Here is a 13,477-nt window from a genome sequence, read left to right as displayed (position 1 = left end):
TATTATATACCACCCCAAGTGCCAAACTAATTATTATATACCACCCCAAGTGCCAAACTAATTATTATAGACCACCCCAAGTGCCAAACTAATTATTATATATCACCCCAAGTGCCAAACGAATTATTATATATCACCCCAAGTGCCAAACAAATTATTATAGACCACCCCAAGTGCCAAACTAATTATTACATAAAACCCCAAGTCCCACACTAATTATTATATACCACCCCAAGTCCCAAACAAATTATTATATACTACCCTAATTCCCAAACAAATTATTATATACCACCCCAAGTGCCCAATCACTTGTTATTATTATTATTATTTTTATTTTACCTTCATTTAACCAGGTAAGCTAGTTGAGAACAAGTTCTCATTTACAACTGCGACCTGGCCAAGATAAAGCAAAGCAGTGCGACACAAGCAACAACACAGAGTTACATGGAATTAACAAGTGTACAGTCAACACAATAGAAAAAAAGAAAGTCTATATACAGTGTGTGCAAACGGCATGAGGAGGTATGGCAATAAATAGGCCATAGTAGCAAAGTAATTACAATTTAGCAGATTAACACTGGAGTGACAGATGAGCAGATGATGATGAGCAGATGATGGTGTGTAAGTAGTGATACTGGTGTGCAAAAGAGCAGCAAAGTAAATAAAAACAATATGGGGATGAGGTAGGTAGATTGGGTGGGCTATTTACAGATGGACTATGTACAGCTGCAGCGATCGGTTAGCTGCTCAGATAGCTGATGTTTAAAGTTAGTGAGGGAAATGTAAGTCTCCAGCTTCAGCGATTTTTGCAATTCGTTCCAGTCACTGGCAGCATAGAACTGGAAGGAAAGGCGGCCAAAGGAGGTGTTGTCTTTGGGGATGACCAGTGAGATATACCTGCTGGAGTGCGTGCTACGGGTGGGTATTGTTATCGTGACCAGTGAGCTGAGATAAGGCGGAGCTTTACCTAGCATAGACTTGTAGATGACCTGGAGCCAGTGGGCCTGGTGACGAATATGTAGCGAGGGCCAGCCGACTAGAGCATACAGGTCACAGTGATGGGTGGTATAAGGCGCTTTGTTAACAAAACGGATGGCACTGTGATAGACTGCATCCAATTTGCTGAGTAGAGTATTGGAAGCTATTTTGTAGATGACATCGCCGAAGTCGAGGATCGGTAGGATAGTCAGTTTTATTAGGGTAAGTTTGGCGCGTGAGTGAAGGAGGCTTTGTTGTGAAATAGAAAGCCGATTCTAGATTTGATTCTGGATTGGAGATGTTTGATATGAGTCTGGAAGGGGAGTTTACAGTCTAGCCAGACACCTAGGTATTTGTAGTTGTCCACGTATTCTAGGTCAGAAACGTCCAGAGTAGTGATGCTAGTCGGGCGGGCGGGTGCAGGCAGCGAACGGTTGAAAAGCATGCATTTGGTTTTGCTAGCGTTTAAGAGCAGTTGGAGGCCACGGAAGGAGTGTTGTATGGCATTGAAGCTCGTTTGGAGGTTAGTTAACACAGTGTCCAAAGAAGGGCCAGATGTATACAGAATGGTGTCGTCTGCGTAGAGGTGGATCAGGGAATCACCCGCAGCAAGAGCGACATCGTTGATCTATACAGAGAAAAGAGTCTTCCCGAGAATTGAACCTTGTGGTACCCCCATAGAGACTGCCAGAGGTCCGGACAACAGGCCCTCCGATTTAAGAATACAGTGACTGACAGAGTCGAAAGCCTTGGCCAGGTCGATGAAGACTCCTGCACAGTACTGTCTTTTATCGATGGCGGTTATGATATCGTTTAGTACCTTGAGTGTGGCTGAGGTGCACCCGTGACCAGCTCGGAAACCGTATTGCACAGCGGAGAAGGTACGGTGGGATTCAAAATGGTCAGTGATCTGTTTATTAACTTGGCTTTCAAAGACTTTAGAAAGGCAGGGCAGGATGGATATAGGTCTGTAACAGTTTGGGTCTAGAGTGTCACCCCCTTTGAAGAGGGGGATGACCGCGGCAGCTTTCCAATCTTTAGGGATCTCGGACGAAATGAAAGAGAGGTTGAACAGACTGGTAATAGGGGTTGCAACAATGGCGGTGGATAATTTTAGAAAGAGAGGGTCCAGATTGTCTAGCCCAGCTGATTTGTACGGGTCCAGGTTTTGCAGCTCTTTCAGAACATCTGCGATCTGGATTTGGGTGAAGGAGAAGCTGGGGAGGGTCGGGCAAGTAGCTGCGAGGGGTGCGGAGCTGTTGGCCGGGGTTGGGGTAGCCAGGAGGAAAGCATGGCCAGCCGTAGAGAAATGCTTTTAGAAATTTTCGATTATCATGGTTTTATCGGTGGTGACCGTGTCGCCAAGCATCAGTGCAGTGGGCAGCTGGGAGGAGGTGCTCTTGTTCTCCATGGACTTTACAGTATCCCAAAACTTTTTAGAGTTAGAGCTACAGGATGCAAATTTCTGTTTGAAAAAGCTAGCCTTTGCTTTCCTGACTAACTGTGTGTATTGGTTCCTGACTTCCCTGAACAGTTGCATATCGCTGGGACTATTCGATGCTATTGCAGTCCGCCACAGGATGTTTTTGTTCTGGTCAAGGGCAGTCAGGTCTGAAGTGAACCAAGGGCTATATCTGTTCTTAGTTCTACATTTTTTAAAAGGGGCATGCTTATTTAAGATGGTGTGGAAATTACTTTTAAAGACCTCCAGGCATCCTCGACTGACAGGATGAGGTCAATATCTTTCCAGGGTACCTGGGCCAGGTCAATTAGAAAGGCCTGCTCGCAGAAGTGTTTTAGGGAGCGTTTGACAGTGATGAGGGGTGGTCATTTGACCGCGGACCCATAGCGGATGCAGGCAATGAAGCAGTGATCGCTGAGATCCTGGTTGAAAACAGCAGAGGTGTATTTGGAGGGCAAGTTGGTCAGGTTAATATCTATGAGGGTGCCCATGTTTACGGATTTAGGGTTGTACCTGGTGGTTTCCTTGATAATTTGTGTGAGATTGAGGGCATCTAGCTTAGATTGTAGGACTGCTGGGGTGTTAAGCATATCCCAGTTTAGGTCACCTAACAGAACGAACTCTGCAGATAGATGGGGGGCAATCAATTCACATATGGTGTCCAGGGCACAGCTGGGAGCTGAGGGGGGTCTATAACAGGCGGCAACAGTGAGAGACTTACTTCTGGAAAGATTCATTTTTAAAATTAGAAGCTCGAACTGTTTGGGCATAGACCTGGATAGTATGACAGAACTTTGCAAGCTATCTCTGCAGTAGATTGCAACTCCTCCCCTTTGGCAGTTCTATCTTGACGGAAAATGTTGTAGTTGGGTATGGAAATCTCAGAATTTTTGGTGGCCTTCCTAACCAGGATTCAGACATGGCAAGGACATCGGGGTTGGCGCAGTGTGCTAAAGCAGTGAGTAAAACAAACTTAGGGAGGAGGCTTCTGATGTTAACATGAATGAAACCAAGGCTTTTTTAATTACAGAAGTCAACGAGAGTGCCTGGGGACACGCAGGGCCTGGGTTAGCCTCCACATCACCCGAGGAACAGAGGAGGAGTAGGATGAGGGTACGGCTAAAGACAACAACAGCTAATCAGCTAAGTCAACAACAACAGGTAAAATGGCGATGACTGGGCAGAGAGGGTCGGTTAACTACACACAGGGCCTGAGTTCGGGGCTAGGGCCGACAGATAAACAAAGGTAAACAAAGTGGAGTACCGTGATAAATGAACAGTCCAGCAGGCATCAGCTATGTAGCCAAGTGATCATAGGGTCCAGTGTACAACAATAGATGAAACAGGGAAGCCGCTAGGTAGTCGTTACTACGCTAGCAGTCCGGGGAAGTAGAAGCGTCTGCTCCGTCATCCGGCAAAGGCCGGTTGAAGGCACAGCTGATGGAATTACATCTGCGGACCAGTCGTGGTGGTACGGCGGGGCACCGTGTCGACGAAGGGACCGGACCAGATGGCGAAAGAGGTATTGTAGTTGTGGGAATTTTGTTTGCTAGCTGGGAGATGCGCCTGGCTCAGGGCTAGCTTCGGGGCTGGGTCACTCAGTTGAAGATAGCTAGCTGTGATGATCAATGGTCGACAGGAATCTGGCGTTGTAGTTGAGAAAAACAGTCCGAGGCTGGCAGGTATTATCCAGGCTAAAAAAACGTCTGGTGCCTGAGCAGAGGGTAAAGGCCGCTAGCAGTGGCTAACAATGACTAAATGGCTAGTGACTTAGCTAATTAGCTGGCCTTCTGATGATAGTATTGGCTATAGGGTCTAAAAGAATAGCGGATCCGTGTCACATTGAGTGAGGCGGGTTACCGGAAGGTATATTTAATAAAAATATGGAAAAAGAGATTGAAAAATAAATTGGAATATATACAAAAAAAGACGAAAAATACAAAAAGTAAACGAGAGGACAACAAACCACGTCTGCGCTGCTACGCCATCTTGGATTCCAAGATGACAGACAGTATGACAGCTCCCTGTGAGGACCGAAGAAGACCCTCTGCAATGTGGTTACAAATATCCCCTATTCACAGTGGCACTACCATGTGGTTACACATACCCCCCATTCACAGTGACACTACTACGTGGTTACACATACCCCCTATTTACAGTGACTCTACCATGTGGTTACACATACCCCCTATTCACAGTGACTCTACCATGTGGTTACACATACCCCCTATTCACAGTGACTCTACCATGTGGTTACACATACCCCCCATTCACAGTGGCACTACCATGTGGTTACACATACCCCCTATTTACAGTGACTCTACCATGTGGTTACACATACCCCCTATTCACAGTGACTCTACCATGTGGTTACACATACCCCCCATTCACAGTGGCACTACCATGTGGTTACACATACCCCCCATTCACAGTGACTCTACCATGTGGTTACACATACCCCCCATTCACAGTGGCACTACCATGTGGTTACACATACCCCCTATTTACAGTGACTCTACCATGTGGTTACACATACCCCCTATTCACAGTGACTCTACCATGTGGTTACACATACCCCCTATTCACAGTGACTCTACCATGTGGACCTGAGTCCTACTGTACTGGCTCGGATGGCCTATTTCTTTGCATCACTGTTCCAGCAGCTATGGTGGATGCGTAACTGGAACAGCACGGTACAACTGTGTTAGCTCAGCTCCATAGTGTGTAAAGCCCTATAGAACATGTTTGTACTCAACACACACATAGCTAGTACACTCCTGTCCCCTGCCCACTAAACTATGGAGGAATTTCCCATTCATTACCACGTTTTATTAGAAAAAAAGAGAGAAAATAAATGTGGTGTAGGAAAGCTGTGATTAACACTGACTTCACTTGTGGTCTACCTTCCTTTTCAACTATTTTCTTTCATCTGGCGGTCCTTTATGAGACCTGACAGTTCACATATTCTGGAATTGTCCCACAGGAACCACCTATCACCTTGCGTGCTGAGTTTCAGGGGTCAGGGGTCGGGGGTCAAGGGTCAGGGCAAAAGACATTGACCCGGGGTTGTGGAACTTATGGTTTCCAGTGAGAAAAGTGGTGCCCCTGCCATTTGTAATGAGCTTCACCTGAGCTTTACCTGTGAAGATTTAGAAGGTGACACTCGGCTGTAAATATGACTTAATACAGATGTTGTTTCAATTAGTGAAGTCATGCAGGTCTGTGAAACCAGATGGTGTTGGTGGTGCGTTGCAGTGGGAACACATGGGACACGTGCACACACACACACACACACACACACACACACACACACACACACACACACACACACACACACACACACACACACGTTTGGGCCTATTTTGAAAGCATCCATTTTCTTTCCTAGAGGGTTTTTCCTCTGCTGCTGTTTTGACATAGTCTACCTCCCAAAAGGCACCCTGTACCCAATTTAGTGCACTACTTTTGACCAGGGCGGCAGAGCCCGTCTGGCTCTGGTCAAAAGTAGTGCACTACAAAGGGAATAGGGTGCCTTTCGGGAAGCAGCCGAGCTGTATTATTCAGGGGCTACATGCTAGATTAGCCCGCTAGCTGAGTTCTGATGGATCGACCATGTATATAACAACTCATAACTAATGAATGAGAGACAGCATCTAACCTGAGTGCAGTCTAGAAATGTAGCCGACGAAGTAAATGCCAGGACTGTCATCTCTCTACTCTCTATACCCTAACCTAGTACCATAACCTAGTACCCTAACCTAATACCCTAACCTAGTACCATAACCTAGTACCCTAACCTAGTACCATAACCTAGTACCCTAACCTAGCACCCTAACCTAGTACCATAGCCTAGTACCATAACCTAGTACCCTAACCTAGTACCCTAACCTAGTACCCTAACCTAGTACCCTAGCCTAGTACCATAACATAGTACCCTAACCTAGTACCCTAACCTAGTACCATAACCTAGTACCCTAACTTAGTACCATAACCTAGTACCCTAACCTAGTACCATAACCTAGTACCCTAGCCTAGTACCATAACCTAGTACCCTAACCTAGTACCCTAACCTAGTACCATAACCTAGTACCCTAACCTAGTACCCTAACCTAGTACCATAACCTAGTACCCTAACCTAGTACCCTAACCTAGTACCCTAACCTAGTACCCTAGCCTAGTACCCTAACCTAGTACCCTAACCTAGTACCATAACCTAGTACCCTAACCTAGTAACATAACCTAGTACCATAACCTACTGTAGTACTAGTTCAACTACAGTATGGTTCAGAACTGCCTCACAATTTCTCTCTCTCAGACACAAATCTGTGATGACACAGCAGTTTTTCTCTCATACGCCAGGAAGGCTAAAACAGAACACACACATACACGCTCACGAACGTGCACACACACACACTCACCTGCCAGTCTCCTGTCCCGTGCTGTCTTACTGAGTAAGTCCAGAGCTCTAAATGTAGAATACCTAATGTGGTCAGTGAACGACTTCTGAAGCAGCAGTAGCCTCAGAGAGCGATGCAGAGCCATACTGGTACTAGATCCACCCAGACCTGGGTTAGATTAGACTAGGCTGGACCGGGATAGGTACTATATCCCTGTAGAGTCCTGTCATAAAGATAGAGCAGGTCCCAATGGTCCCGTTTGACTCAGTTTGGTTCTGTCTTGCTGTTCTGTCCTGGGCTACACTCTAATAGTCTGCTCTGATCTGGGTTGGATTAGTTTAGCCTCTTTTCCAGTCCTGGGTTTGGTCTCCCATTCCTGGACCCGATTCTGTCCGGTTCCGTTCTGCCTTTGTGTCCCCTGTGTCCTGACTGGTTCTAGCTTCCTGGAGTTCTAGAACATCTTAGAACATTGTCTGGTTCTAGTGTTCTGGTTTCTACATTCTGTTGTGTTCTGTTCTGTCCTGCAGCCTCCTCGGTGCTGTGCCAAGCATCAGTGCACTGGTCCAGGGACACGGTGAGCCGCTGCTGCATCATTCTCATATTCAATGCAGCCTGCAAGTGTGTGTGTGTGTGTGTGTGTGTGTGTGTGTGTGTGTGTGTGTGTGTGTGTGTGTGTGTGTGTGTCAGAAAGAGAGAGTAAGTGCTCTCCGATAAAAGCCCAGGCTGAATATTTGAGTGGGTCAAACAGAGTAAGTCATGACACGCATAGGCATATCCTTGCTCTCTCTCTCTCAATTTGAGAGAGAGAGAGAGAGAGAGAGAGAGAGAGATTCAGCCTGGGCTTTTATCGGAGAGCACTTACGCTCTCTTTCTGACACGCACGCTCTAGCTCTCTCTCTCTCTCTCTCTCTCTCTCTCTCTCTCTCTCTCTCTCTCTCTCTCTCTCTCCTACTCTCTCTCTCTCTCTCTCTCTCTCTCTCTCTCTCTCTCTCTCTCTCTCTCTCTCTCTCTCTCTCTCTCTCTTTCTTTCTACCTCGCTCTGACTCCTTCTTACTCTTCTGTGAGTAGAAACAGAGAGAGATCACCAGAGATAGATATACTGTAGAACACAACATGATCTGTTGCCAGGCAGTTTGCAGGGTGACTTCATCTGGCCTTGGTCTCAAGCAAAGAGCCGTGGCAGCTCATCTCGCGGGAGGTGCAGCAGGAGATGCATGAAAGAAGTGCAGGATCCAGAGAAAAAAGGACAAATAATCAGGACCCGGAGAAGGAGTGGAGGAGCAGCAGGAGAGCTTGAGCCCACATTAGGAGGTGAGACGAGAAGTAATAGTGGAGATTTCCAAGAAGAAACTATGATTGTGGGTTGACAATCTACTCCGTACCCATGTCTCCAGTCCTCTCCCCTTACTCTGTCCCCATGTCTCCAGTCCTCTCTCCTTACTCTGTCCCCATGTCTCCAGTCCTCTCTCCTTACTCTGTCCCCATGTCTCCAGTCGTCTCCCAATGTCTCCAGTCCTCTCTCCTTACTCTGTCCCCATGTCTCCAGTCCTCTCTCCTTACTCTGTCCCCATGTCTCCAGTCCTCTCCCCTTACTCTGTCCCCATGTCTCCAGTCCTCTCTCTTTACTCTGTCCCCATGTCTCCAGTCCTCTCTCCTTACTCTGTCCCCATGTCTCCAGTCCTCTCTCCTTACTCTGTCCCCATGTCTCCAGTCCTCTCTCCTTACTCTGTCCCCATGTCTCCAGTCCTCTCCCCTTACTCTGTCCCCATGTCTCCAGTCCTCTCTCCTTACTCTGTTGCCATGTCTCCAGTCCTCTCTCCATACTCTGTCCCCATGTCTCCAGTCTTCTCTTCTTACTCTGTCCCCATGTCTCCAGTCCTCTCTCCTTACTCTGTCCCCATGTCTCCAGTCCTCTACCCTTACTCTGTCCCCATGTCTCCAGTCCTCTCTCCTTACTCTGTCCCCATGTCTCCAGTCCTCTCTCCTTACTCTGTCCCCATGTCTCCAGTCCTCTACCCTTACTCTGTCCCCATGTCTCCAGTCCTCTCTCCTTACTCTGTTGCCATGAAGCCAGTCCTCTCTCCATACTCTGTCCCCATGTCTCCAGTCCTCTCCCCTTACTCTGTTCCCATGTCGCCAGTCCTCTCTCCTTACTCTGTCCCCTAATTTACAGCATAGAGTGGCATGGTGGCCAAGTGGTAAGGCGTCGGTCTCGTAAACCGAAGATCATGGGTTCAAATCCCGTCCGTGCCTTAATGAAAGACATCTGATATCATGTACCTGTTCTTTTATTGGAGGACTTTGCAGAAAAAGCAAGTTGTATCAATATTGCAACACAGCTATTATAGTAAGGGGATGTATCTCTATGGTAGAGCCAGTACTTTACATGTATGCGGTCCAATGTTAATCCCCAACTTCTCTGTTGAGTGTATTTAGTTGTTAAATTAGCTTTTGCACAAATCCCACTTTCCAGAATGTTGACATTCTAAGAAGGAAATAGATATGCTAAATCATCTGTTTCTGTAAACTGAAGCACATGGGTTCAGTCCTTGTTCGACGTTTATGGAAGATAGCTGATATTATGGAAATGTACTTTCATTGGAACAGTGTAAAGAAAATGTAAATTGAATTGATATGGCCACTTCAACCTGTATGCTCTAGTCGGCTGGCCCGCGCCACCTATTCGTCACCAGACCCACTGGCTCCAGGTCATCTATAAGTCTTTGCTAGGCAAAGCTCCGCCTTATCTCAGCTCACTGGTCACGATAACAACACCCACCCGTAGCACGCGCTCCAGAAGGTATATCTCACTGGTCATCCCCAAAGCCAACACCTTTTTTGGTCGCCTTTCCTTCCAGTTCTCTGCTGCCAATGACAGGAACGAATTGCAAAAATCGCTGAAGCTGGAGACTTATATTTCCCTCACTAACTTTAAACATCAGCTATCTGAGCAGCTAACCGATCGCTGCAGCTGTACATAGTCCATCTGTAAATAGCCCACCCAATCTACCTACCTCATCCCCATATTGTTTTTATTTACTTTCTGCTCTTTTGCACACCAGTATTTCTACTTGCACATCATCATCTGCTCATCTATCACTCCAGTGTTAATTTGCTAAATTGTAATTACTTCGCTACTATGGCCAATTTATTGCCTTACCTCCTCATGCTATTTGCACACACTGTATATAGACTTTCTTTTTTTCTATTGTGTTATTGACTGTACGCTTCTTTATTCCAGGTGTAACTCTGTGTTGTTGTTTGTGTCGCACTGCTTTGCTTTATCTTGGCCAGGTCGCAGTTGTAAATGAGAACTTGTTCTCCACAAGCTTACCTGGTTAAATAAAGGTGAAATAAAATAAAATAAAACATCTGCTTTTCCAGAAAGGGGATGTAGCTCAGTGGTAGAGTGCATGCTTTCCTTGTATAAGGTCCTGTGTTCAATCCCCAGCTTCTCCATTTAAAATTATTTTATTTACCCAACTCCTACTTTACAGAATGTTGACATTCTAAGCAGGAAACAGAGACGTGCTAAATTATTTGGTTTTGTAATCTGAAGAACATGCGTTCAATCCCTGTTCGTACATTTATAGAACAGAAGTGGCATGGCTGCCATCTTTTATGGTGTCATTTTCAAAAACTGAAGTTTATGGGTTCGATCCCAGTCTGTACCTGGTTTAAGAATTGCTGCTATCATTTCATTGTAGTTTCAATGGAGTGGTGTATATAAAAAGTACATTGTATTGATATTGCATTTTATCTGCAAATGAAATGGGATGGAAGCTCAGAGGGGGAGTGCATGCAAAATATGTATGAGGTCCTTGGTTCAATCCCAAGATTCTCCACTGAGTTTATTGGTGTGCCAAATTCACATTTACACAACTACTACTTTCCAGAATGTTGATATATACTTTACAGCGAAGAGTGGCATGGTGGCCAAGTGGTAAGGCGTTGGTCTCGTAAACCGTCTCCAGTCCTCTCTCCTTACTCTGTCCCCATGTCTCCAGTCCTCTCTCCTTACTCTGTCCCCATGTCTCCAGTCCTCTCTCTTTACTCTGTCCCCATGTCTCCAGTCCTCTCTCCTTACTCTGTCCCCATGTCTCCAGTCCTCTCCCCTTACTCTGTCCCCATGTCTCCAGTCCTCTCTCTTTACTCTGTCCCCATGTCTCCAGTCCTCTCTCCTTACTCTGTCCCCATGTCTCCAGTCCTCTCTCCTTACTCTGTCCCCATGTCTCCAGTCCTCTCCCCTTACTCTGTCCCCATGTCTCCAGTCCTCTCTCCTTACTCTGTCCCCATGTCTCCAGTCCTTTCCCCTTACTCTGTCCCCATGTCTCCAGTCCTCTCTCCTTACTCTGTCCCCATGTCTCCAGTCCTCTCCCCTTACTCTGTCCCCATGTCTCCAGTCCTCTCTCCATACTATGTCCCCATGTCTCCAGTCCTCTCTCCTTACTCTGTCCCCATGTCTCCAGTCCTCTCCTCTTACTCTGTCCCCATGTCTCCAGTCCTCTCTCCTTACTCTGTCCCCATGTCTCCAGTCCTCTCCCCTTACTCAGTCTGTGTTTTTCTGGTGAAGCCCCTTGTAAAGGATGTGTGTTTGGTGGATGTCTGCTGTGTGAAGAAGATAGAGGACAGTGTCAATGTGGGATTACCTCGGGACATTCCAGACCCCTGCACCCTTGAGACTCAAGGCAATCATGCTAAGTTGCGGATGCTAAAGTAGGTTATCACAGCCCTGCTGATAGCATTTGGCCCCATCTCTGCTAATTTACTTTTATGGCCTCCGAGGTAAGTTTGGGCTGATAAGTAACTGGCTGGCATCATATTGTTTTCCAATGCCCCTTAGTCAGTCAATATAGCCTATTCAATCCCTAAATCAACTTGCCTTGAAGGTACCATAAATGTGGATCTGGGCCTGGTGGGTATTCATAAAGCGTCTCAGAGTAAGAGTGCTGGTCTAGGGTCAGTATTAGATAATAATGAATAAGATTATATGGACAGAGGGGAACTGATCCTGATCCTAGTCTGACATGCTTTATGAATAGGGGCACTGATGTAGAAACATCAACATCCTGTAAAAGGATAATATTTTACGAACCTAGTTGCTCCGTCCATTGCAAAGGGGAGACACATACTTAGGTTAGAATGTCATGTACACATAATATTTTTTCTAGAATATTTTTGAAATTCTCTCCCATTTTGTAGCTATGTTGAAAAACAACTTGTTATTGTGAAGTCTCTTATTTTCTGTGACTATTAAAATGATACATGAGCCTTGCGTGTGTGTGTGTGTGTGTTTGCGTGTGTGTGACATTGGATTCTGAATATAATTAGGCTACAGTTTTACGATGGGGAACTTGTGTCCCAGATCATATGAATGAAAACAGTCTGTAGACATTCTGGTGTTGACATGCCCTTGTATCACTAACATAAAAGGTCATCTGTGTTGGCGAGAGAACATCCTATCTTTGTGCGTCTGTGCTTGTGTGAGTGTATGTATATCTGTCTCTGTAATGCAGGTCTAAGTGACAACGCCTGGCTTGGTGGCTATCGTATTCTCTCTCTCTCTCTCTCTCTCTCTCTCTCTCTCTCTCTCTCTCTCTCTCTCTCTCTCTCTCTCTCTGTGTGTGTCTCTCTGTCTCTCTGTGTGTGTCTCTCTGTCTCTCTGTGTGTGTGTGTTCTGATAAGGGGAGGAGACACAGACGGTGACCTGGATGTCAGACTGGAGGGAAGGTGTGTGTGTGTCTTCAAGCATGTGTGTAAGATGTGCTATCTGCTCTAATATCAAAGACATACAGAGTAGAGGAGACTTGAGACTGGAACCTTTACTATCATGAGTAGAGGGGGCTGGGGCCTTTACTATCATGAGCAGAGGGGACTGGGGCCTTTACTATCATGAGCAGAGGGGACTGGGGCCTTTACTATCATGAGCAGAGGGGACTGGGGCCTTTGCTATCATGAGTAGAGGGTCTGGGGTCTTTACTATCATGAGTAGTGGGGACTGGGGATTGTGGCCTTTACTATTATGAGTAGGGGTAACTGGGGGCTTTACTATCATGAGTAGAGGGGACTGGGGCCTTTACTATCATGAGTAGTGGAGACTGGGGATTGGGGCCTTCACTATAATGAGTAGAGGGGACTGGGGAGGCTTGTATTTTTGTAACTGCGTGAGTGAGTGGAGCTCAGTGGAGCTCACTTCCTGTTGTAAATGCCCCTTTTCTGTGTGGTGGTTTCCTGTCCGGAGTGACACCAGTGATCCCACTATGGAGAAAGACACCCACAGGACCTGCCTCAACCCCAAGGGAACCAAAATGTGTCTGTCGGTGGGTGGGACTGTAGGATGGACACAAGAAATTCCGGTGATGTCTATCGTTTTAGAAGTCAACAAAGCCTATCCAAAGCTGGAGACACAACTCAGTTTAAACTGTCAAATGAGCAGCCATTTTTCCAGCCTACCTGGCAGATGAATCTGATGTAAATATCAAGGCAGATGAATGCTACAGTACATGACAGGCAGGCACGATCACTTCCAGATGCATCTTGTGTCTCACACACTAGAAAATGACACCACAGGCATACTCAAGAAGCAGACACTACAGCTCCGCGTCTGAGGAAGAAAACCCACACTGACCTAGAACTGACT

The 13,477-nt window shown here is 46.3% G+C and overlaps 1 protein-coding gene and 1 non-coding gene across 3 annotated transcripts in view; one reads left to right on the top strand and one right to left on the bottom strand.

Annotated features, from left to right (window-relative positions):
* LOC115191657 (rho GTPase-activating protein 7) overlaps window positions 1–13,477 on the bottom strand; it is a 149,457-nt gene that overhangs the window by 88,320 nt on the left and 47,660 nt on the right. The gene's annotated exons all lie outside the window — the stretch shown is intronic.
* Window positions 9,019–9,090, top strand: trnat-cgu (transfer RNA threonine (anticodon CGU)). Its single transcript has one exon. It is a non-coding gene; the product is annotated as a tRNA-Thr (tRNA).

The sequence above is a fragment of the Salmo trutta genome, chromosome 4, assembly GCF_901001165.1.
Source record: "Salmo trutta chromosome 4, fSalTru1.1, whole genome shotgun sequence".
In the NCBI taxonomy this organism is placed as follows: Eukaryota; Metazoa; Chordata; class Actinopteri; order Salmoniformes; family Salmonidae; genus Salmo; species Salmo trutta.
This window is presented reverse-complemented; position numbering and strand designations above follow the sequence as displayed.